The sequence below is a fragment of the Oxyura jamaicensis genome, chromosome 3 (assembly GCF_011077185.1).
Source record: "Oxyura jamaicensis isolate SHBP4307 breed ruddy duck chromosome 3, BPBGC_Ojam_1.0, whole genome shotgun sequence".
NCBI classification, from domain to species: Eukaryota; Metazoa; Chordata; class Aves; order Anseriformes; family Anatidae; genus Oxyura; species Oxyura jamaicensis.
In genome coordinates this window covers 36400769-36426361 of record NC_048895.1, presented here as the reverse complement: position 1 = coordinate 36426361, position 25593 = coordinate 36400769, and the positions used below count along the sequence as shown (strand labels likewise).

General features: G+C 39.6%; 1 protein-coding gene across 4 annotated transcripts in view; it reads left to right on the top strand.

The window, feature by feature from the left end:
* Positions 1–25593, top strand: part of KIF26B (kinesin family member 26B) — a 295042-nt gene that overhangs the window by 29214 nt on the left and 240235 nt on the right. The window contains exon 1 of one of the 4 annotated variants that reach the window (XM_035322073.1): positions 3563–3582. The exons of 1 other annotated variant lie outside the window; for it this stretch is intronic. The gene's annotated coding sequence lies outside the window, so the exon portion shown is untranslated. Of the gene's footprint in view, positions 1–3562; positions 3583–4094; positions 4194–6097; positions 6117–25593 lie in introns of those variants that run through there. 2 more of the 4 variants (XM_035322071.1, XM_035322072.1) reach the window with 2 other exon arrangements.

The following is a 25593-nucleotide window of genomic DNA, read 5'->3' as shown; positions in this document are numbered from 1 at the left end:
TGCCCAAACAGATGTAAGAGACTGAGAGGAAAGAATGCAAGGCACTGTATGTTTTTTGTTTTTGTTTGTTTGTTTAACAGTTTTCTGTGGTGTGTTTTATTTGGGGTTGATTGTGGCTACAGACTGTGGATATCTGTTTTTTTTTACAGAATGTAAAGGCAATAAGTACATTTCTCATCTCTCTTTCTCCTATCTCCTTTCAAATATTAAATAACTTACCCCTTCTTCCTTATTGTATCTCTTGTAATTCAGGTAGCTCCCATCACATTTCTAATTCTCACTGTTGAGTGTTAATTGAAAGACTTGGTAGAGACAGGTGTCTTGGTCTGTCTGTTCAGGTACTTGTGGGATAAAAATGCATAAGAACACTTACATTTGGAGGCACAATTTTGTTTTTATCACCAAAAATATATCAGCAAGTAAAAGTGGAAAAAACAAGGTGAAAGTTCACATTCAGTTAATCTACTTATCCCAAGCTGCTTAAAGTGTCTATTTTGAATGAAGTTGTGGACCCACTCTCATTTGAGCCCTAAGTTTGAAAAATGCCTGAATAACAAAGCTGTAATTGCCATTCCCCCTGGTAACTGAGAACTAGCTGAAATTGCAGGGAAAATACTGAGTGTGCCTGTGGGCTTTCTCAACATGCAAAATAACCCTAAACTATATCCTGCCTTTAAAAACATCAAATACTATTACTGGAGAGCCTATATTCTTTAGAATAAGCAAGAGGGCGTAGGAAAGGAAGAAAAGGGTCAAATTGCCTACAGCAAGTCTTGTGCTTGAGGTAGTGATGGACTGGCAGGTTGTCAAAACACAGACAGACGCTTCTGTAATGTATGAACAACATGGCATCAGAATGAATGAGCAGTGTTCTGCTTTTCCAGCCTCCTTCCACCCCCGCTGCGTTATTAGCTGCATTGCATAATTTCTGTGTGTGAAACATTTTATAGAGTCAGTATGGTGCTTGTCAAACTACCTGTCATTATCCCCCTTGTAAGGCAGTTGTTCTGTCTGCTCCTGCTTTGGTCTGCTCTCTTCCCTATGCGAAGTACAGCACAGCTGACTTGGATTTCAGTCTCAACTGCTGCCTAAAATTGTCCCTTTGGAAATGCATCTATTGACTTTCGATGGGAGCATCATTTTTAGTGAGTTTTGGGGTTAGGTCTGTCAATAAGGCAAGACTTGGCTGCTCTTGGACCAACGAGAGAACGCTGCTCATGTTTTTGTCTTCACTTGAATGATTCTGTTAACTTTGAGTTAATTGACTGAGGGCAGGAGAGATGAATCCAAAGACAAATGTTCATCATGGATACATTTTTGTGAGATAAAATCTAGTCTTGTAAATGAGCAAGTGACAGTTGACCAAAAACTTACATTCTTTCATACGTGAAGTTGTATCTGTGTGGAAGTCTGGGAGGTTTTACTGCTGATGAAAAAGCTGGACGCAGAAGTTGAGCTTTCAAACAATGTTTACTGACTGTTCTAGGACCTCACTTACAAACCTGAGGGTTTTAGCATTCAATTACAAGTTTGTTCTATGCATCTATTTGTCTATAAATTACGCTTATCTTAAAAGCAAAATATTTTGACTTTCTCCTGGAAGTAAAATGCAGCTGTTTAATTCAGTGACCTGAAGTTTCAGTTCTGAGCTGGGTCAGAATAAAAATATAGCAAATAGACAAAAAAAGTAAAAAATAAAAAGGTAGGTAAAACTGGGATCCAAGTTCATAAAATTTGCCAAGCCTAGTCACCTACACAGTTTTACTCTGCCAGGTTTCAGGTGGCCTCCTCAAATGTAGCAGGCACTCAGAAGTGGCTCTGCCAATGCTGCGGGCAAGCCTGTGTACATGCACCCTCGTACATGCAGGAGGTGAAGGAATAGCTGGCTCCTCTCCTTTGAGTTTGTGCTCCTTTCTGCTGCCCAGATGGGCATAACTCTCTACAGAAAGGGTTGGAAGTGTTTCAGCTGAGGAGATTCTAACATTGCAGGGTATTAACATCAGAACCATAATTGGGCTGCCACTAATCCTATGCCTGTAAGGCAAACGCATGACAGCAATGGACAAAGAGGAGGTAGGACGTGAGGGTGTGTGTAATATGGTCGAGGGGATGAAAAAGCTGTGGGAGTCTTCAGGGAGGGTTAAGGGAGTGGTGGGGCTACACGCCGGGCTGCCTTAAAGTGTGGAGTGAAGCACAGAGCCAGGATACCTGTGGGAAAAGCGTCAGGTTTGGACGCAGGGTACGAGGAGAAATGGGACATCTAGCAGCTGTAGGGAATTTTCAGCAGCAGGCTTGGTCTGCTGGCTTCTGCCCAGACTGCTGTGTCCCAGACTAAACTGTGGCTCTGTGGGCTGCAGGTGGGAACAGACAAGCGCTGCTCATGGCATAGTCTCCATAGTAATCAGGAAAACCATGTTTAATCTTGTTGGATAACCTCTCTGCTCTCTGTGGGGTTGTAGTAAAGGTGAAATAAACTTGGTTGCAAGAGAGCTGACTCCTCATGAACGGAAGCCCTGTCCATGCTGTTACAGGGACTGAGCAGCTGGTGCAAGTTATTCCCTCACGCTGCTCCAGAGTTAGCGTTTTACTTGCCTGTTGCAGAGCAGTTTGCCAAGGTAATTCACAAATGTGTGTGCAGTGCTCAGTATTATGAACCAAAGCAGAAGATTTAAGTTTAGGTGCAGGTGCCCTTTGAGATTAAGACCCAATTACAGCGAACTTCTGAAGTGAAAATGAGACCTGGAAGATACTCTTCTAGGCCTGCCAAGATCAGTTTATGGAAATGCCCCATCACTCTGTTCATGTGAAATGCTGTCCTTGGTCTTCCAATGACGGTTCATTGGCTTGCTCTAGCAGTAAGTAATCTCCAGACTAACATTTCCTTTTCCTAGTGTGATGTGTTTCTGTGTCAGTGTGGTACAGTTCCAGTTCTCTCTTACAGACAGGATGATTTTCGTAGCAATCTATGATACAATTATATGTTGAAGCATGAAGTGAAGGACTATTTTTGGCCAGTGATAAAATGACAATGATTGCACATAATTGCTGAAAACAATTTTGAATTTTATTAATGAGATACTCCAAACTACATCTTGTAGACTATTGTCTCAGTTAACAGCCAATTTGTAAGAGTTAAGTGTTGTGTAATTTGCATTTATTTCCCCAATTTATATTGAAATGACACTTGCTGTCCATAATTACCCACCCTCCAGATACAAGTTGTTGCTTTTTAGTTGCTATTTCCCTTAAAAGAAGTGGAAATAAACACACAATTTAGAGTTGTATTGATTAGTCTAATCCAGGGTATAAATAGATTTTTTGCTGGGCATCTGTTTCCCTGCGTTTTGGGAACAGTAGCTACCAAATTGGTACAGGCAGTGCTACTCAGTGATGATGAAATCATCCCAGCTGAGCGTGCTCCTGCCAGCTGGGCCTGCTTTGGGAAGGAGGTTGGGTCAGGGGTCTCCTGGGGTTCCTTCCAGCCCGGGGGATCCTGTGACCCTGTTTTGTGATCAGTGCCTGCTCCCCACCGTGTTCCAGTGATGCTGAATTCAATCTGAGGAAGAGAGATTGTTCTGCTAGGTTATACATAATGCTTCCCTTTTTCTTTAGGAAGTTTATTTTAGGTTGAAGTTCTAGTAGTCATGTGGGATTATAAAGGTAGGAAAAGCAATTCTCATCCAGCAGATCAATAGAGAAGGCTTTTATGTGCATCAGCTCTTCCAGTCAATGTTCCAGAATATTATAGGTGTGAGGAAATATGGTCTATTTCAGAAAAATGGAAGGAAAATGCATGTTTTCACTCACTTTTGGCTTTGATCATCAGCACCCTGTTTCATGATAATGAAAACACTGAGGCAAACCTACTTTTTCATTCTTCTCACCCCCTAGTAGTTAGAGATGCTGTAGAAATGCGTATAGTTGACAGATTTCTGGTTTGTTTGTTGTCCTTCCTATTCGATTGTTTATCTACTTTGAGAGGTATTACTGCCAGTTTCCTGTAGGTGGTGTTAAGCGTTGTATAATATGATTTATCTGACTGCAGGGAAGGATGGAAAGAAATTTCAATTGGCCAATTTTTCTGCTGTGAAGTCCTGATGTTGACAGATACCTATCCGGTGCTAAAGGAACTCCATCCACAGTGTTGATATTACTGTCTACAGGAAAGAGGCTGCCACACATTTCACACACGGGTCTGTCTCAATTGCTGAGCCTTCTTCAGACTCCTGTGCCTCTTGGTAACTGAAATTCTGTATACTTCTTGAAATCATGTGCCGAAATAATACCATAACAAGTAGTTGGTGGAATAATTGTTTAATCAAATAAGTGATGGTATTCAAATAATTTTTCATCAGAAATGCCGTGATCTTCTGATTCCCCATCCTCTGCAGGAGGAGCCCTTATCTTACTTACTGTGGAATTCATAAGCTGGGTAATACAGGTTGTGGAAAAAGAAACAGAGCGTCTTTCTCACTTTCTTCAATAAGCTGTAAATAGGATGTGTCACTGCAGTTCTGATAAACAGATACGCAATCTGTTGAATTTCTTGCTTATCTGATGAATTACAGGAGTGTTTCCACAGATGCTACCCAGCGCAGTTTAATCTGGAGGGTACATCTCTTCCCCCTTTTTTCCCACTCTCTGTTTACTGCTGCTAGCTTTGCCTTAGTGCTGATTGCTCAAGAGGAGCAGAAATATGGGATTCAGAAATGCATTGCCTGAAATGAAAGCATTCCACATAGCGGTTAAATCTTTGAAGCTGATGATAAAATATTTGCTGTGACTTTTTTTTTTTTTTTTTTTTTCCCTGTAAATTTATAAATGAATTTCTGAGGGCTGAGAGGAACCTCATGAACTTCAGCAGGGAGAAGTGCAAAGTCTTGCACTGGGGAGGAACAACCCCAGGCACCAGTACTTGCTGGGGTCTAGCCAGCTGGAAAGCAGCTTTGCAGAAAAGGTTCTTGGGGGTTCTGGTGGACACCAAGTTGACCGTGCAGAAATCCCTGAAGGGCGGCTGTTAAGAAGACCAAGCCAGGCTCTTTTCTGTGGTGACGAGTAATAGGATAAGAGGCAGTGGACACAAACTGGAACACAGGAGATGCTGTCTGAGCATCCCAGAACACTTTTTCACTGTACAGGTGATGGAGCACAGGCACAGGTTACTCAGAGATGCTGCAGAACCTCCCTCCTTGGAGATCTTCAAAAGCCTCCCAGACATGGTCCTGGGCAGCCACCTCCAGAGTTCCCTTCCCACTTTAACCCTTCCATGGTTCTGTGAATTCTTGCTTGTGATTTCTCCCAACAGTGAGTTTAACAGCTCTTGGCCATTACCCTCTGCTTTGAACAGGACTTCAAGAAAAAGTAAATCTTGAATGATTAAAATTGTAGCTCTTGTAGTGGGCTGAACTCGTGGAAAGAAAACTGAAGCACAAGAAACTTGCAAATCTGACAGTTGGGATCATTTGATCAAACTTTGAACTTACTGATTTAATCATAGTTTTCTTTGGCTTTTCTAGAAGGCTGCAGTAATCATGGAAATGAAGGATTTCTTTCAACTTTGCAGATAACACTGGAAACAAGTTAGTTTGTTGGGTCAACTTTGAAGAACTGGTGCTATTAAACAGGTGTATAATCAAACAGACCTACAAAGAGTAATCACTGGGTGAGAAATCATGGTCTCTTTCAGGCACAGGGAATATCTGATTAATCCCTGAAGCTATGGGTGGTCCAGAATACACCTGCTGTGATGTCTGGAAGATGAGACCTTAGGTGGCAAGGGGCAGGAGAGCAGAGGGATTAACTCCCTATTTAAAAACAAAGCAAACCCCAAATACAAACCATAGTCTTTCTTTTTCTCCAAGCTTATTGGAGAACTGTCATTTTTATTTTCTGTGTAGGTCTGCCTCTGACTCTTTGGAGTACTTTCAAAATTTGATGGGAGGATCACACCCAGATGACTCATTCACAGAAGGAATATCTGTCCTTCAGGCCCCTTAAATATCTTTGTTAACAGACACCGAAGGCTATACATAGTAAGCGCACAGTTAGTGGTACTTGCAGGAGGAAATGGTACTCTTGTGCAGAGGTATCTCTGTGCTCTGATCGTCCCGTGAAGAGTGGGTTGGAGCCTTTCAGTCCACATCCATGCGTGTATGCTTTTTTATTTTATTTTTTTAGAATCTTTATTATGTGTAATCTCAGGAGATCTGCAGATACCAAAATGGCTTGTGTCAAATAAATCAACTAGCATGTAAAACATGAGTATATACCTTTTCAAAGAAAATTTTAATTTTTCCTCTTTCAAGAATAACATTTTTAGTCATCTAGTGTAACGTCTCCTTGTCAAAGTTGAGGAATATTTCATTATTAAAGATAAACACCTTTTTACTTGCAAAATGGTTTCAGCTGTGTTGTGGTTGGATGTGAATGTGAGACAAACCAGAAATAAAGTGGAACTTAATTCCTTTAGGACATTTATGCACTGTTAATTCTGCAGTACACGCCTTACTATTTTTGTGTGTGCATGTCGGATGTTTAAAACAGTTCCTTGGGTGCTTGGATTTCTAATTCAGCTGAAGCAGGAGAGTGCGTATGGGATTCAGGGGAATATATTGTCCTTAGTCTTTGTACCGTCTCATATACACTTCCAAAAAGCAAGGTTTTCTCCCAGATAATCCTGTTGTTTTGTATTTTGTGAGGGAGAATGATTGATAGCTTGTTTACAAACACTAGTGTGCTGATTATTACTATTTTAATTTTGCAATAATTATATGCTCTGTAAATTTTAAGAGGGCTGGCACTGCGTAGGAGGTACAACATCTGAAACCAAATGAACAGCACTGGATAGAAGCCCTGTTGAAGGTTCCAAAGAAGGACTGGTCCCAAGAACCTAAGAAGTTGTAGGATAAGTGATAAGACTTCTACTGTGGCTTCTGGTTTGCATCTTCTGGTTAATGCATCTGAACAGTATAAAGTAATGGAGTTTAACTTCAGAAGCTTTAGTCACTTTTTTTGCTATATATTCTACATTTTTCTTACTCTGTATTTTTAGTATGTGTGTGTGTTTTTCCCCCTCCTGCCCAAAACTTCAGGTTCTGTGAAAACTTGGGATTAGTATCATGAGTGCTAATTATTAGTATTACTACTAATTACTAATTATTAGTATTGTTTTATTCCACTAAATCTATGGTGGAATAGACAGGTTGCAAATTAGTTCTCCCTTTAGAAAGAGTGTTAGATGTTTGTCTTAGAGTCATGATGTTGCATACAGAGAGCATTTATCTCCCTTCTTCCTCTGCTTGATTTGCTGCCCCAAGGGAAAGCAGGACCTTGAAAAACAAGATTTGATTACATGAGTGAAGGAGAAACTGACCTTCAGATGCTGTACCTTCTGTAATTGGGGGGAGGGAGCATAATGGTTTAAGCATATACTTGGTTGGAGAGAGATGTGCAAATCTTGCTTAGGGAGGCAAAACTCTTGCGCGCAATTACTGTCTTACCTGAGAGGAGCTTAATATTTTTGTCCCTGCTGTTTCGTTTCAGGAATGGTAACTGATGTGGCAGGCAGTAATAGGAAAGAAACCTTTACAAAACCTTTCCAGAAGCTGACATTTCACGCTGAGCTCTTTTGTCTGTTAGCAGCTGGCTTGGCAGCTTCCAATCTTGAGCTCCAGGTGTTGGAGCAACCTTCTTTCCAAAACCTGTCCTATTATTCTACCTCCTCTCCTGTAGCTGTATGATCAGCGATGTGTTTTGTGGGGTACAAGAATGCTTACGGTTGCTGCCCATGCCTGAGAAATGAGACATTTCCGGATCCCTAACTGTTATCTACACATATCCAACACTTCAAATGAAGCTTTGACGTCAACATCAAGTGGTCATTGGTGTCTGTGAGCTAATCCTCTGTGCCTAAGGTCAGCACTGTTTATGTGAAAATAAGCACAGGAAAGATTTTTTTTTTTTTTTTAAAACATTCTTTTATGTGCCTTCAGAGTTGTTTTGATGCCAGTTTCAGGCACTTTATGACACTTAATGTCTGGATGTCTCTGGGGTCTTGTGAAGCCGTGAGGGTTTCAAGTGTGATGTAACGGCTTCTGTCCGAGTGTTTCTGTTCAGGCAGATAGCAGCACTCTTAATATATGTGCTTGGGCCTAGGCAGTTAATCTATTTGTCAATACAAGGATCAGCTATTATTAACTTTCTGAAACTTACATACTCAGGCTTTTGTAATAAACTGTGACTCAGTACTTAAGTCAGGTTCTTGTTACCGTTGCCTGACAGGAGGACTTCCAGGCTTGAGACACAGCCTGCAGAGCCTATTGAACATTGTGCTTCTCAGAGAGCACCTTGGAAGAAAAACAGTACCAAACCAGCAGGACGAGAATGTGCTAGAGAGCCTTAGTCTCCTTCCTTTCTGAATGCTGCAAGGCTGCTCCTTAAGCACTTGTACTCCTTCCTGAATTTGAGGGTTTTCTTTTTCCATTTACTGGATTAATTACTGTTACTTGGAGAAACAATGAAATGTCTTTATTTGGAAATGGAGCAGTGGTGTTGCATGTTAGTGCTGTCCTGTAAGGCTCCTGTAATGCTTCTCCTGGACTGATAAATGCCACAAAAGCTGCCAATATGCTTGGTCTTTCGTCAAGACACTGCTTAAAATGGTCTGGTACTGGACCTTGGAGCACCTTGTACTTGCAGTGCCATGCTTTACGTTTTCTCAGCTTGACAGTGAATTACTGAGAACTATTGATCAAGGATGTTTTTTTCAGCCAGCTGTGTGCTTCTTTAGTTGTAATTCGATCTAAACCATATTTCCTTAGTTTACTACAGAAAGATCATGTGGTTTAGCTCCATTACATTAAAGCAGTTAAGTTGCACATCTACTACTTTTCTGCCATCTTTTAAGTCAGATACTGACTTTTTATTTTTATTTTATTTTTTTTTTGTCTCTGACTGTTCTTACTCCCTGCGATATTCTAAGCCAAGTATTATTATATAATTTTAGTATTTTTATGGCTACCAAAGCTGTACTGACCATACGTTTTCAACGTGTCCTTCCTACTGCTAGTGATTCTGTTTGTCCTTTGGGGGTTCTACCTATCCTGTAAGAATTCATTAAAAACTGCTTTATTCTTTGTGTTCACAGCAGCTCGCATTAAACCATGCCAGCCTAAATATATTCCGTGTTCCTACCTGTACTATTATATCTTTTTTTTTTTTTCTGTTCTACAATCCCTAGTTCTTAATTATGTTTAAAAAATAGAGAAAACCAAACAAACAAAAACCATGAAGACTTGAAGACTAAGGCAAAAGTAACAGTCTGTGCTGTGACTTCAGGTATTTCTCCACCTTTTCTGTCGGTTAAGAGAAAACTTTGCTAATGGATCTGTGTATTCTGCACTCTGACTTATTTCTAAATATTAATCTAAATTCCTTATAGTCACTTTAATTTCTCTTGGTAGTTGCAATTCATAGTGTGTCTGTGTCTTAGCCTTTCGGACTTTAATATCCCTGTGCTCGTACTAGCCTCTTTATACTCACTGTTATCAATGCATCTTTGTTTTCATTTTTTTACCACTCCTTTTTGACTTTTAGGATGGTGAAAGAGCTCTTGATGAAGCCTTATTGAGCTCCTGTTGTATATCTTGACTTTCATCCCCAGAAGAACACTTTGCTGATGGGCCTTTTAATGTTAGCCTCCTATAGAAAAGAACTGCTTTTCATTTTCCCTTCTGAGTTGCTTCCTATGGGATCACAAACTCCCTGGCCTCCCTCCCCTTTCTTGCTCATTGTTTCAGGAGCACTTCAATCTAAAATGCCTTTTATGCTTAGAGTCTGGTAACTGGAGGCATTTGTGACAAAGGGGGGTTACAAATGTGATCACTAATTTTGATATAATTGACAAACTAGGGTGACTGGAGGCTGAGGGAAACTTGAGTCCGGAAGGGCTCGTGTTACTCACAATCAGATTAAATATCTAGAAGGGGAGAAACTCTCATGCATCGGGGCACAAACGAACCCCTAAATGAATTGGTATAAGAGATGGATGGACCATTACTGTGATCAGATACAGCTATTTCTGTGCTTTGCTGATAACCTGAGGCGTGGCAGATTGGTGTATGGTCTGTCAGAAAGAAGGGAGAAAAGAACTGCTTCTTCCACTGTCTGTCAATATGTTTGTATTTCTGGCTAAGGATTAAATAATCATAATAAACATCAGTGTTGCTACTGGCTGTGATAGGAATTATTTCGTCTGGGTATGTGTGAGCAGTGTATGGGATTAGGTGCCAGTATCTCTAATGGTGGTGTCCATAGAGGAATTTCTTTCAAAGCTGGTAGAGTGATTTTAAATCTACCCTTGTAACAATTAATTTGGCTTATAAATGAAATACATACAACGATTTCTCAATAATAATAATATATATATATGTATGGACAGATATAGATTCCTTAAAGATAACTAAAATGCTGTAATTCTTTCTCATGTCGTGATCGGTCCATGGAACATTTTCTTCCGTATTAGCCAGCATGATTAGCTTCATGCTTATTGTCCATTCCATGATATTCATGTTGTGGATACCGTCAGATGCATAGCTACTTCAAGCACAGAGAAACTGAGCCTCCTGTATTGATGCTATTTATGTGTTAGTCAGGAATATGGCAAACATGGATGGAGACTAGCCATAATTTCACTCTGAAGTTCATTATTCTGTCATTTTTTTTTCTGCTTAAAAAGTACTAACTAAAGTACTAATTCCTTCAGCTGCTTGCTTTTTTGATACAGCTTAAATCATGTTCCCATAACACCCTTTGTCTCAACACTGTTTTATTTTGATTTTTTTTAAACTTTTAATTTTTAATCCATCGCTTGTTATATAGAGCAAATAACAAGCTTTGGAAACTAGGAAATTGCTTTCCATGGGAGTGCTTGTTTGTTTTGGGATTTCTGTCTGATTTCCTTACCAGTTAACAAAATGGTTTTCCTCTGTTTTTAAGAGCATTGCTGTGGAGGAAGGGGTGTTGAAAGTTTCTTAAACATAGTTGTAACTGTGAGGGTGAAGGACCGCCCGTTTTCAAAACGTTCCAGAGAACAAAAGACATTCATACTGACAGATCATACGTTCTGTCATTGTAACACCAAACTATTAAGTAAAACTGTCCCTCAAGGCAGAGCATTTCATTTATTTTCCTTTGAGTGAGTAACTTGTTTATTAAGATGAACTAAGTGCCTAATTCCAGATTGCACTGCACACGAGGAAAATTGATTTATCACAGCTCTGTGGTATTGGATGTTTTATATTTAAATTATCTTTAGTTTTATATTAAGGAGAATATTTTGATAGAAGCAGTGGGATGAAGAATCAACTCCTGCTCTAGAGTATGAAAAGCATTGTTTTTAAACCCTTTCACTTGTGAAATTGTGGTGGTGACTAATGAGATTCTGACAACAGACACAGGGGGTGTGCAAGAGAGTCGAGGACCACGTGCATACCTGTCTTCGTTTGCTCTGTTAAACAAAGTAAGGAAAATACTTGGTATTCTTACACAGGCACTGGATCTTCTTTAGAGGAATAAAGGCAAATGGACATGGTCATGCTGAATTTTAAGCAGGTTCTACACATGTATTCTAAGTAGGGGTCATCTGGTCAACACGGACTGTTCTATTAGAAGACATGGCATTCCTTTCCTTGGAGTGCTATCAGTTGTTTCCCTGAGAGGACTGAAGAAAGGAAGGGAAAGAGGTTGAACTGAACAAAGCAAAGAAAGGAATTCTGCATAAGGCAGGGAAATGTTTGAGAAATTATGTGCTTGTGTGTGAATGAGGAGGTGTTGGAGGCAAAAATGTTGTGTGTCTGCATTTGCATCTACGCCTGGGATCTTGATCTGGCAAAAGAAGGGACTGAAGCTCAGGGAGACAGTGGGCACACAAGAATTAGTGGTAACAGTTATAATCAAAAGGAAGTAAAAACCAGCACCAGATGGTCTAACCTTGCGCAGTGCTACTCAGTCATCTCGTGGGGACACATGGTGCTGATTAAGCTTAAAAACTGCAAATAATGATATAAATTAGCTGGCTAGTGCTAGACTGTTTATGATCCCTAGCTTTGCAAGGTTTTGTTACCTCATCTGAAAAACATCAACTCACAAGCATGTCTAAAGCTTTTGGGAAAGGGTTTAAGGAAAACCAGCGGTAACATTGCTAATGATTTCTCCTTCCCATTCCCCTCATCTTCCCCTTTTTCACTTAATTCTCCTCTATTACACTTGCTTTTATGTGCACTGTAGCTTTTAGCATGTTGGAAGTGGTTGTGGTTTTTCATTCCATTCTGTCAACTTGGGCTCAGACCCCTCTTGACTCTTCGAGCTGGGTTTGGGCATGGCTTTCTAACTCAGCTATGCCACTGAGACTTGGGAGTAAAACCTTCTCTGACAGGCTGTGAAGCTGAGAAAGCCACAGTGATGCTCAGCTTCACTTCCTCCATCTGTGAAAAGCTGAAAAAAGGGTGGAATAAAGTGTGTGTTAGCTGTCTTGCTTTACAGGGATTGCAAGCTGCCCAAGGAACATGTGGTCCTTAGCTGAGCGCTTGAACAGCATGTAGCACGTGTGCTGACTTCAGCTGATTCCTCTAAACCGTAAAATAAGCGGTGTTACATAGTTCCTATCTAGCAACATGGATCATCTAGGGAAGGATTAGATTTAGAAGTCGTTGTTTGAGGACAGCTAATGTAGCCACCCCAAATATTGTTATAAGATCTTTCTAAAACCTGCGCCAAAGTTGACACATAGCTGCACTGTGTGCTGTATGTTGGAGCCTGCTAATTCTGACCCTGTGTGTGCTGGGTGTCTTGTTCTGTAATCACCCCAGACACCTGAGCAAATAGAGATAAAGCACGAATAATCTGGTTGGCCAGGAATATGACTACAGTAATTGCAGAGAAATCAGGAACACACTCTTTAGATAATAGTATGCTGCATCTTAGCTTCCCAACCAAGATGTTTCTCTGTAGCCCACACATCATTTATTTTTCTGTTCCCCTCTTTTGGGGGAGGGGAGAGGCAATATTCTACAGAGCCTTCTGAATGCAGTCTATTTTCTTTCCTTCAAAAGTATCATTCACCCAGTAGATGCAGACACTGCCGTGTGGTCTAAGCGCAAAATAGATTGCAGTCAATTCTGCCATCTGCTGATTATCCATTCTGGCAGCTTGCCACCATACTTGTAACAGGGAGCTAAATACAGATCAGTTGAGGACCCTAAGAGGATTCTTTCCACTGGAAGGCCTGTGCTATAAGTAAAGAGGAAAAACTGGGTCTGTCTTTCTTTTCCTAAAAACAATGATTTTGTGCTACTAGAATTATTCTTGGTTATAAATAAGGACTCATAGGCAAAAACTTTAGTATGACACTGTTTATAAGGCTGTATCAGGAACATGCAATCTCAAAATACTGCTGATTGCAAAATGTGGAAACTGGTCAGTGTTTTGAATCTGAATATCCTCAATTGCTGGGGAATTTAGGCAGTAAGATGGGATTTGATTTGGAAGGGATTTAAACCTTGCCTGTATTGTGCTCAGGACATAACAAGCTTGCTTCTATTGCAGTTTGGATACAGCTAGAAGTCTCAGCAATGTGTTTGTGTGCTGAAGAATTGCTGAGGGGAAGCCTTCAGAAACTAAGAACCTTACATTATTTGTTATTATCATTATCAGTGGCAAAAGTAAAGAACAAAGTAAAACTTTCCAGCTGTTGATTTATATCTGTATTTCTACTGTTTGCTTTGTCCTGGATTTCCAGTACTTTTCTGAATGTGTCCAGCACCAAAACCTACCTTTTGAGCCAATCTCTCCTAAAACATTGAACATGAAGGGGGCAAAAGTGGAAGAAAATTTGCAAGAAACCTGCAGTAGATGATTTCTCTGGAACATGCTATAAGGATCCAAGGGATACAATACCAAAACAATCTCTCAGAATACAATTTCTTTAACTTTTAATTTGTATATTCATTTTTTATATAAAAGAAACTGCTGTGGTGTTAACAGTCGTCAGGATGGAAATGGTCTCAGATCAGCCAAATTTTTTTTTTTTTTTTTTAGGAGTCAGAATAGTCATGAGAGGAGGGAGGGTAAAAAAGTCACTTGTGGCATACCGTACTTCAGTCTGCATTTTAAGGGGTTTATGTCTTCCTCAGAAGAGTCAGTTGTTCAGAGCAGTTTGTTAGTCCTTGCTGGGCCATGTTTCTGGAAACTTGATGACTTGTTTTGCAGACTTTCTCCCCCCTGCATACCTTTACTTGCTGTCCTGTGACTTGGCCACAATTTCTGCCAGGTAGGCCTTTTATAAAGCTACAGAGAACTTTAGCGTAAGACCAGGAGGATGGCTAGGGACAGATCTGAGTAGATATAAGATAATGACAGAATCAGTAGAAATTTTAGCCTCCAATCCTGGAAATACTTAACCATGTGCTTTATTTTATGCACCATGACTAATTATAAGAAAAACAGTGGGAGGCCACTGAGACTTTGGTTCAGTGCAAGGGGGAAACATTACATTGCTCCAATCTGTAGTATGGCTTGGTCTGTTAAATGGCACCTACTTGGCAAAAAAAGTTCACTACCATGTGTCACACCATGTTGATGCCTTTGTGTTTTGACTGAAATTCAAAGAGGACCTGGACATTAAGGAGTGCAAAGAGGGAGAACATTTCTCCTCAACTGTGGCTTTCCAAATGCACTTTATGCTTACTGCTTTACAGTTCTAGATATTCTTCCTCTCCCCTCTTCTTGACTGGAGCAGCAGAAAGTTATCCGTTAGGTAACAATAGCCCACGTCCCCAGTAAAAGGACCAGACGTAAGTTGGGGTGAAGGAAGGGAGGGGGAGTGAGTGGGCATGAATTGAAGAGGTTCTTGCGCTTTGCAGTAATTCAGGCTCTGGCTTGGATTACCGCTAGCCACTAGGGGTTACAGTACTGTGGGAGGGGAGGGAAGGGGTAGCTAGACTGATTTATTTAGCAGTTAATTCAAGTGGTTTGTAAGCTTTTGAATGCTGAGCAATCAGCCCAGTAGGGGAGCTCTTCCACTATGTCTTGTGATGCGCGCTTGCTATTAAGTGTTTATAACAGAATAAAAGCATGTTGTGTTAAAACAGTGTGTGCTTAACAAGCAGCATGCCTCTTAGCTAATCTAACAGACATCCTGTGTTTGGTTGGAGAAGTAGAAGAAGTCAGCATGGCCTCTGTTTGTTTGGCTTTTTTTTTTTTTTTTTTTTAATGTTTAAATTCTCATTGACCTCCATTCTCTTAGGAATTAACTGAAAAGATAAACCTGCAAATTCTTCAGCTTTTCTTAAAACCTTAGGTGGTTCACTGACACAGACATTGAGAAAGAGGACATCAAGTGTCTTCTTACCATGCCTGAGTGCCAGTCAGCGTGCATGGATTTTTATTTCAACAAGCTTCTAAATGTAGAATACATTTTTAAAGTTGCCTGTAAATAACTGGAACCTTGTGCCTTTTTATTAGTATAATAATTTATTTATGTCTGTTTTCAAGTAAAAATCTTTTAAATTTGCTGTCTATACTCTTGGGTTCTGTCAGGAATATTGAGCTTATGAGCTCTCTTATCAAAGCCAAGGCTGGGAATTCGTGTTCTGGAGTGGAAACAGGACATGTTAATTAAAGATATTAAATATTAGCCAAAGGTGACTTATCCAAAATTTTAACTGTACAGTCAAATGAATATAAACAAAATAAAACATCTTCTAAATTAGTCTGGCCCAAAACATCTTCTGTTCTTGACAGATCTCTAAGGCTGTCAGGATAGGCATTTGCAAGATAGATATTTGGCATGCAGGAGAGATGGGAGATGTAGTGTGCATTTTTAGTGGTGAAGTAGTAGGAAGATATTTCTAAGCAAGAACTTAAAAGGTAGAGTGCTAGGGGTAAATAAGAGGTGGCAAGTAGTAATTGTTTTTTTGCCAATTTGTTTTGACCTACTGCGTCTTGCAGACTCCTGTGCAGTTGCCAGGATTTGTGTGTGTTGTGAGGGAGGAAAGAGGCTGGGGTTGTCCAGCTTGAGAGTGTGGGTGTCTGGGCTGCTGTGGGACCTCACCGGTAAGGCCTGGAAAAGTGCAGTCCCTTCCCAGCAGGGCACCCTCACTTCAGGGAAGCTCTGCTGGCTGAAGCTCTGTGTCGCTGGAGTGGGCCAGCTCCTCACCAGATTCTTTAGGCTGTGGATAGCCTAGGTCTTGTCAGCTTGTGTCTCACACCACCCCCACCCCACGTGCTGCAAGATGCATTTCTGATGTGGAATGACAAAGTCTGTCTTTCACAGGAACCACTCTCACTGTCTGCTGTGCCAACTTTCTGTCTTGCCAGGGAATCAGAATGGTCTCTAGGTAACTTTGCAAAGTATAGATCCCAGCCACTGAATACTATGAAAACAAAGCAGACCTCAATTCTTCCTTTTTATTTGATAGGAAATAATAGAAAGTGTATCTTGTGTGCTTGGGTTTGATGAACATTTAGTGTTCCTTGAGAAACTTTTGCTCACCTCTTGCTCTTTATTTTGATTAACACTTTGCTATTGGTATCATTTGCGGTGCAAGCCATGTTGTCTCACTTGTAAAAGCAACATTAGATGTTAAATATACTGAGAACTATATAATCTCTGCAGTTTCTCTTACCCTCTCATACAAAGCTTAGACTCCCAGGTGATTATAAGTGGCTTTTATTCTTTAATCACCATTAGTTTATTTATTTATTTATTTGCATCCTGTTCAGCTTAACTTATTTCATGCTGCTGTTTCTATTCTCTTGCCACAGAAGTTTCCATAATATTCCTCCTCCTTCCCTCTGTAACTGCTTACTGTGTCTGAAAATGGTTGCTCCTTAGGGAGGATATTTACTTGTCCCCTTGATATTGGTTCATGCCTGCAGAGTTTTTCAGCTGCAGTTCTTGCCTGGTACAGGTAAGAACTGCATTTGACCCAAATTTTTGGAAAGTACTACTCCCTCTTTAGTGAATACTATGTGGATTCTGTTTTGGTTTAAATCATCTATACAATAGAAATCATGCAGCAAATGTTATATTCCTACTAAAAATTAACAGCTGCTGATAACAGACAGGTATTGAGCCTTCCCACAGTTCCTATGCAAAGTAAAGGTATGTTCAAGGCTGCCACACCAAGGCACCAACCATATAGTAAAATATTTGCCTCCTTACAGCTGTGTTTTTTTTTTTTTTAAGATGTAACTACTTCTGCCTTCAGAATCTGTATTTCCATCAGAGTGAATTGCATGTTTCATAGGCTAAAAAAATAAATAAAAAGCTGTTTCAATACAGCTTTACAAACAGTAGGCACCAAGACCACTCCTCCTCCTTTTACCTGTGTAATACTGAAATACCTTCTACGAGTCATTGGTGCCAGTCAGATCTTTGCACTCTTTAGTCTCTGGAGAGGTTATTATTAAAAGTCTTTCCAGTAGGCAAGGCAGCAGCTGTTAAAGTGCATTTTTCTTACAATAAATAAATGTTTACCTGCAAGAAATAAAGTCCGGCATTTCAGAGCAAGAAGAGTCTTGGGTGTTAATAATAAGAGTTGTGAAATATGCAGCTGATTTCTGAAATAATTCCAGATCAAGGCTGAACATATTGAGCACTGTTACACTGTATGTAAACAACAGTATTTATGTTGGAGCTGGATCAAAGTGGCCGCCCCGCCCCCCTTTTTTTTTTCTGTTATAAATGGCTAAAGAGTGAACAGGTCAGTGACTAGAGATTAACATCCATTTTAGTCGTTTCATGTCTGCATGATTAGCAGCGGGCCTCCTTCCAGGCTTCACCTGTTTCATGTGGTGCTCCCAAACTGCAGGGCCTGCAGGTTCTACCGCTGAGCATTTAGGGAAGCAAAAGACTGTTCAACAAATACGATTATGGGGATTCATTTGAATGAAAATTAAAATAAGCCAAAGTACTTTCTCAAAACTCCCAGCTGATCTTTTTGCTGAGCTGAAGAACTGATGTGTTTTCTGCCTTGTTTTTTGTCTCTTGGCTCATTGCTGATCCAAGATGTTTTACTTCTTACTCAGTGATTTAGTTTAACAACTTTTGCTGGGGAACTTTCCTGACATTGTTTTTAGAAATAGAAATAAATAAGGAATTTCTTACAATTCATTCACTGCATTGTTTGCGTGCTAAGGAATTTGAATAGATGACAATAGTAGGCCTTGCATGGTCCAAATTGACTAGCATGTTATGCTGTGTGGAAAGAGCTTTCCTGTAGTCTCCCACCTACTACAGAATAAATGGTAATGGCAAACACTTGGGTGCAGCAAACCAGCGAGGAATGCTTTCCGGTGCGGGTGGAGACCTCTGCATCTGCCAACAGAAGTCATTCATTCCCCTGTTTGCTACCTGCCTTGATCTGAGCTGTCTGTGCAGTGCAGCCTCCCGTTGCTGAGGCTCAGGACAAGCCTGTCAGCAGGCGGATGGAGACCGTGAAAGTCACATAGCACCGACGGCATGCCTCTGGGTAGTGCTACACAGAGTCAGCATCGAAACCGGGATAAGGACCTGGGGTAATGCATGAGACCTGCAGTGCTCCTTGAGGTAAAGCTTTGTGCACTGACTTTTGTTTCCCTGTTAAAAAGAAAGGGAAATAGCACATGTGATAGGTTAAACTGCATGAAGCAACTCCATTGTGGAGATTTGATAGTAAATATTGGGTTTACACAGGCTTTCTACTTTCTAAATTGCTTGGGCATTAACTTACACTTCAGAGAGAGATTGATCTCCTTCTAGTCAAACCCCAGAACTACCCCAGCACTGATTTGAAGTCCTGGTTTTGCATTTTTTTTTTTTTTTGATCTTTTTCTTAAAATTATAAAAGGAGGGGGAAAATCCCAAACCAATAAACAAAATTAAAACAAACCCCAGAGTGGGCCCTTTTTCTGAAGCATACTTGGCATACCTTCTGCCTTTGAGAAATGTACACATCCTGTGGAAGTCTAGGCTACAGATTACTTTTATCAACAAGATTTTTTGTGGTATTGTAACTTGTTGGTCCTAAATACAGATCCTAGTGATCAGTTGGTCTTCGATTATATAGGAAAAAAATCAGTTCCTCATGCAGTAGGAACACTGGTATTGATGTTAAGCAGAAACATTATTTTGATGCAATGATTTTGTTAAAAAATGAAACCAAATGAGTTTCTGTCCTTGAGCCAGTTCATCCTCTGTTACTAGGTCTGTTGCTGGGAGCATCAGGAACCAGTTAGTATCCCCAAAACTTGCCTGCTCTCATTTGAAAATGCAAACCACTCTGCAGCAGTTATCATACCTCTAGAGCCCCTTTTTCTAAAGTAAGAAAGATGTTTTGGCCTTGATTAGCAGATAAAGGGAAGGTCATAATAGAAGTGATGATGGGATGGATTTTAATAGATTTTCTTTCACTGGTACTCTTCTATACAGGTTTTTAGAAAGGAGGAAAGAGGTGTGCTGTAAGTCAAACATAACTACCAGGTTGTAATCCACTGGAAAATGCCTCTGATGAATCCATTTCCTTATGCAACTACTCTCTGCTTCAAATGAATCCTGAAGATAAATTTGTCTTCCTGAAGGGAAATGTAAAGATCTGAGGACCAAATTACAGGGCAACCATGAAATACTTGGGCTTGTAGGGCTTTAAGCGTACTCCCAGTTATTCAAAGATATTTACCAGGTGGTGGAAATGCTTTATGTACAAAAGAATTAAAAAATGTGACTCATGTCGATCCATAGAAATAATCACAGTTCTTTAGAAGAGTTGCTGTTCATAACCTTTCAAAGAAGAGATGACCAGAAGGAAGAAGGAAAAAAAGTTTGTTTACACAAATACAAATGCCCACTTACGTGAAGCTTTCAGTTAGATCTGTTTGGTACTTAGGTATGATTTTGTGCTTGTCATTACTGACTCCCCTCAACATGCTGCTGGTATGTGAGAAACATGATAATAAAAAGTCCTTGTGAAGTCAGTTATTTAAGCTGTGTGCTGTTCCCTTCTATAGGGTTCAGGAGTTTGGAGTATTTTTGAGGTTGGTTTAATGCAAGTAAGATATTTTGGACATAATGCGCTGTTACAATGCCACACCAATTACTGTAAGTGAAGAAGAGATAGCAAGTAGCATGGAAAACATCATTTAAATGTTCAAAGGAAATCTGTGAGAAGTTGCGGTCACACAGTGTAAAAAGATGCATTTCTACTGGGTGTTTCTTTAAAGACCCTGTTCACTTTTACCTCTCTTTGTAAGAAGCATCCTCCGCTTTTTAAAAATAGAGAGGTTTCCAATGGAACACATCATCTCTACAAAGGAAGAAACTTGCATGTAATGAATTGAGTTTGTGCAAGGAATGGTCTCTGCTAGCTGAAATGCTAAGTCTTCTTAAGCTGACTATGATGGATTCAGAAAGGTATTTAGGCATATACTTCCCAGCAAACTTGTGGATCTTGGCTGTCTGTATGCAAGGAGTTTTAAATGGGAATCTGTATTAGAGAACTTAGTAGAGTTTGGGTTTGAAACCTACCTTTGTGGCTTGTGTTCTTTTAATTGGAGTTAACCAGCAAGGAGCTGCCAGCACCAGTATAGGGAGAGTGCGAGGTGTACTTTCTCTAAAGATCATCACAAAAAGCTGCATCTTGTAGGGTTTTTTATCACTTAGAAAACTGTTCTGGATCTTTGCTTTGAACTCTGGGTGTTATCTATTTAACTATAGTTTACTTTGAGGACAGGAAACAGAAGCCTCTGAACTAATGTTTTCTGCTTAGAAGTAAGATCTATATTTCTTCTATGTTATGATTCAGTTGATTTAGCTCCTGATCCACTTAATAGATCATGTGAACACTGCACTGGAGAATACAGTCTCCTGGATGAAATCTCAAACATACTAGTTAAGATTTCCATACTTTTGTTGTTGTAGAAAGTCTTTAGTTCTTTTGGTGCCGTGTTTTAACATTAATAATCTCAGTTACCAAGTCTTTGGCACATTACAAAGTTACTACATGTCATCTGCTCTGCAGTGATTTTGCACGTTTTTACCCATGCATCTCTCTCCTAAGGAGTCCAGGTAGGGGATAAGTTGAATCGAGCAATGTCAGGTAAGAGTACTCTTAGGCAGACAGACCACAGGAGACTTGATTTCTGGACACTTCAGCCATACCCTTTAGCAGCTTCACACCCTTTCTCCAGTATTTGTGACAACATGCTGTGTTTTGTGTAGCTAAAAAGTCTGGATACAACAAAATAGTAAACTTAAAACAACAACAACAACAAACAGCAAGGTACTTTTGATTCTCTGATCACAGCTGCAAATGTTATTCCTGCTTTGGTGGCTGTCTTCTAAATGCTTATTGTTAGTTTCTTGTCCCAAACAACTCGATCCACAGGTGACTGTTTATTGCAGGGTCCCAGAGCATCCCCTGGCTTGTGCTTCCCCAGGCTGCTGCAATTTCTGCTTCCAAGTTCTGAATCCCTGTTTTGTGCGTACCACGTAATTTCTGTTTTGAGCTTTTGTCTGAATGAACATTTGGCTCTATGTTCATGTGAGCAGCTTGACTGGATATCCAAGCTGATTTTTGGGAGTACAGTTCCATAGGAAATAGATTGGGTTGAACAGGACATGTCTTAAGCCCCCTGCTTGGGATAGCAAGCCTGAGGGAGGCTATTCTGCCATGAGAATTCAGTCAAAGCCTTTATTGTCAGACAATGTGCTCCGTGTGCATGGTAGAAAAAATACATACTAAAACCTCAGCAAAGGATTCTCCTGATACATAACATAATGGCTTCAGTAGAATAAACCTTGATTTTTTTTTTTTTGTCTGAGAACATAACATTAATTTGTAGAATTGAAAGAGACTTCAGTGACCTCTATCTTAACTCAGCTGTCAAAAAGACAAATTTACCCCTTTCCAAAATCTTTCTTATCATTTATCACTTCTGGTTTAGTCTGAGAGCTCAACAACTCACTTTCAGTTACCTACAAACACACTGCCTGTGTATGATAAGGAGGCATTTGCTAAATCATTTTGGGAAATGAAAGCTAGAGAGATTACTTTATTGTTGGTAGCCTTTTGGTAAGTTTTAATACTATTTTTTTTTTTTTTCCTTGAAATCACAGGCCACTTACAATATTGCAGTTTACTAAAAGGTTACAGTAATTCTTAACCTGAATGCATTCTATATGTCAAGATAAATTAAATTTACTCTTTGGTGACTGCAAGCCCATATTATATTCCTTCGGAGCCTAAGTCTATTAATAGATCTATTAATGGAATTTGTTAAGTTCCATAGATGGCTGAGTGTCTGGCATTAATCACCAGAGGCTCTTGATCCGTGTAGTTTGTGTCTGAAGTGGGGGGAAAAATAATTCCATTGTATGTAACTTTTCTCATTGTCTCTGTTTCTGCTTTAGTGGGAATGAGCTGCATTCAAGAACGGCTTTTGTGTAAGGACTGTGTGCTGTTTAGGTTTCTCATGAACCGAAATTGGGTGCAGGTAGCTTTCTTATTTATTTATTTTATTTTATTTTATTTACTGTGACACATTTTTTTAGTGTGCTCCATAAATTTACACTTCCACATTAATTTCAGGCAGAGTACTAGATGTTAGTTTAGATTTCCCTGTTACTACAGGCTTCTTCTTACTCTTTTTACGTCCGAACTGTGTATATGAAGGTACAGTCTTTGTCCTTACTGTTCTGGTAAGGAGGCAAATTGGGGGCTGCTTTTTGCTTTCCTATATTCTTTGGTTATTTCTGAGCTAGTAGACAGGGAAGCTGGAAATAAGTTCATTTAAATGTGCAGCATGTTTTACCACATTAAAACCAGCATAAGGAAAAAAAAATCAAGTATTGGAAATTTAGCACATGAAGATATTTGTTTCTAACTCCAGTGATGAGAGTGGTTTGGGCAAATGACTTGACATGCTCATGCATAGCTGTTTTGATGCATCAGAAAAGAAGCTTGGAAAGACAGTTCAGAGGAAAAGAGAAATTACTCAGGTATGAAAAAAGAAGATGGTATTAGGAAAAATGATTCTAGGAACAGTTCAAGGAAAAAAAAATAAAAATATTACTGAATTACAGTGCTGTAATTTTTCAGCCTGCTGCCACAGACTGCTTTTCAGTCTTTGATCTGCATAAATTTTAGTGAAGCACTCTTCATGCGTAATTTACGCAGACAGCTTTTCAGTCACCCAAGTTGATTTCATTATCGTGGGATAACATTCTCAGTTCGTTCCACTCACTTCGAAATGCTCCCTTTTAAAGTTCCACATAGCCTTACAGGTAAACAGCAAACTGTGTTTCATGATATCTTTTGCATGCTTCATGCTATGCCGATTTCATTGAATCTGCTTGCACAGATAAGTACTTGTCTGTTTAGGAGCTGCTGTAGGTAAGCCCAGAATAATCAGAATTTCATATTTCAGACCTTGGACTTCCTCTGATGTACTTATTTGGACAAAAATAATGAATAGTGATCTTTTGAAGTTAATAAGCAAATTCAAATGTGTTTAAAAAATATTTAAACATTCATATATGTTAATAAAAAAAAAAGAAGTGGGGACTCTTGCTCCTAGGTTTGAGAACAGGATGATAGTTATGTATGTATTTACGTAAAAAAATAAAATGGACTGCTCAGTTTTAGAGGACATGATGGGTTCTCAGAGGCTGTTGGCACAGTAAAGATGAAAAGCTCACATACCTGTGTTAGAAGATAGACTGGAGACAATATTTTTCAAAATGGACATGCAGCAGAGCCTGCATGGGGTAAAGTTTCTTCTCTGAATCTCTTAAGGAAGATCTTAGGTTGTTGTTCAACCACTTATGTAATGTCCTACCTTGTAATATGAATGAGAGAACAAGTAATGTCAACAGCTGCTGCAGCAATGACTTACTTCCTTCTCCATAGTTCCAAGCTGTAACTTTTTTTGTTTTTATTTTTCCTTGTTTATATTTTTGCTTTCCTTCTTTAGTATTTGAATACATGGACCTGTTCTATTTATAAACTTTTGAATTTGGAAAATATCCCGTGTCATAGTTTAGAGGCCCCAATTTGTAGCTGACAAAAGTTTAAGAGTAAAAGAAATAATGCCTTGAGTTTTGCAGTAAGAGAAATATAGTGGGATCTTATTGATGATGGGTTATCTTAGGATACTATTACTGGAAGAAGTTTGATGTGATGGCAATTACAAAAGTTTTCAAAAAAAAATCACTGAACAACTGCACCAAAGAAGTCTGACAGCAAACACTGACGTATTTTACTTTACAGTTACGTCAGAGGCTGTTCCTTGTCTGTGGCTTGCTCTGGTTTCCTGATTAGAAGGCTGTTAGGTGATTGCATAGTGCTTATTGAGAATTATCTGGGCTCTGGTCAAACTTGCATTTGAAGAAAACACCGAACAATAAAAATACATCTTCTCTTCTGCAATGAAATGAATCTGTTCTATAATGAACTGTTTTTTTAATTTAAATGTTGCTTTTCAAACAATTGTAGCCAAGACAGTTTAACCAGGCTTGTTTGAGCAGCGTGATGATGAATTAACAAGATGAGCTAGAGAGTCAGTAAATTACTAGAGGAGTAGGTAAAGACCTGAACAATACCAAGACAAATCTTGGTTTATTAACATCGGGTGAGAGAGAGAAATCTATTTCCAAAGTAGTAGTTCCTTTCTAGGCCTAGAACCAGGGTTTGTTTTTCTTTCCTGGAGATAATGCTGTGATTCTGTGATAATACTTAAACCTGTCTTAAAGGAACAGAAGTCCTCAGATCCAGTAAAAAAAAAAAAATCGGATTTCTCTTTGTCCACATTATAAGCTAGCTTCACGTAAGTCCAGGAAGAGGAAATTGAAGATCTCAATAAGCATCAAGACACAACTGTTTGCAGGATACTATGGATTTCCTTGCCACCCTAGTTTTAGGGCCAGAATATTTTAAAATGGGATGTAGCCTGGCATGTGCTGCAGCCAGCCAGTGAAATTTTCCAGTAGCTATCCTGAAAAATGGTGGTTTCTTTTCAGTAGAAAACATTGCTGGAATACTTTTTTTCCCTACTAGACGTATTTCTGTTCTATATTTAATGACCCTAAACTGGAAACTAATTTTGGTTTGAGCGTGGGCACTTTGTTCTAGGCAGGTGGGTTGGATTCTGACACGCCGTGTGGGAGCTAGTGGAAGTCTCCATCGTGCACTCACTGGCTGGGATGTCTCACTGTCGTTTCTTCTGTGCCTGAGTAAAGCTGGTGCTCTAGTGTCCCAGTGCAACTGGGCAGCAATAGTCTGTTCAGTAAGTCCAGCCCATATTGATGACAAAAATCAACATAGCCACATTTCCTGCAGGATGTAAATTTGAAATCTGCACTTTCTTCCATCAACTGCTAATCGTTGGTGTGCATATGTGTATGTACTGTGTCTGTCTTTGTGTGTTTATAAAGTTACCAAATGGGTAAGAACAACAAAAATATATGTATTTGTAGTCTGAGCAGGATTACCTACAAATGGAAAAGCTTGGGATTTTTTTTTTTCTTATTTGTTTGCCATTAATGGGTGTTCTCAAGAGACT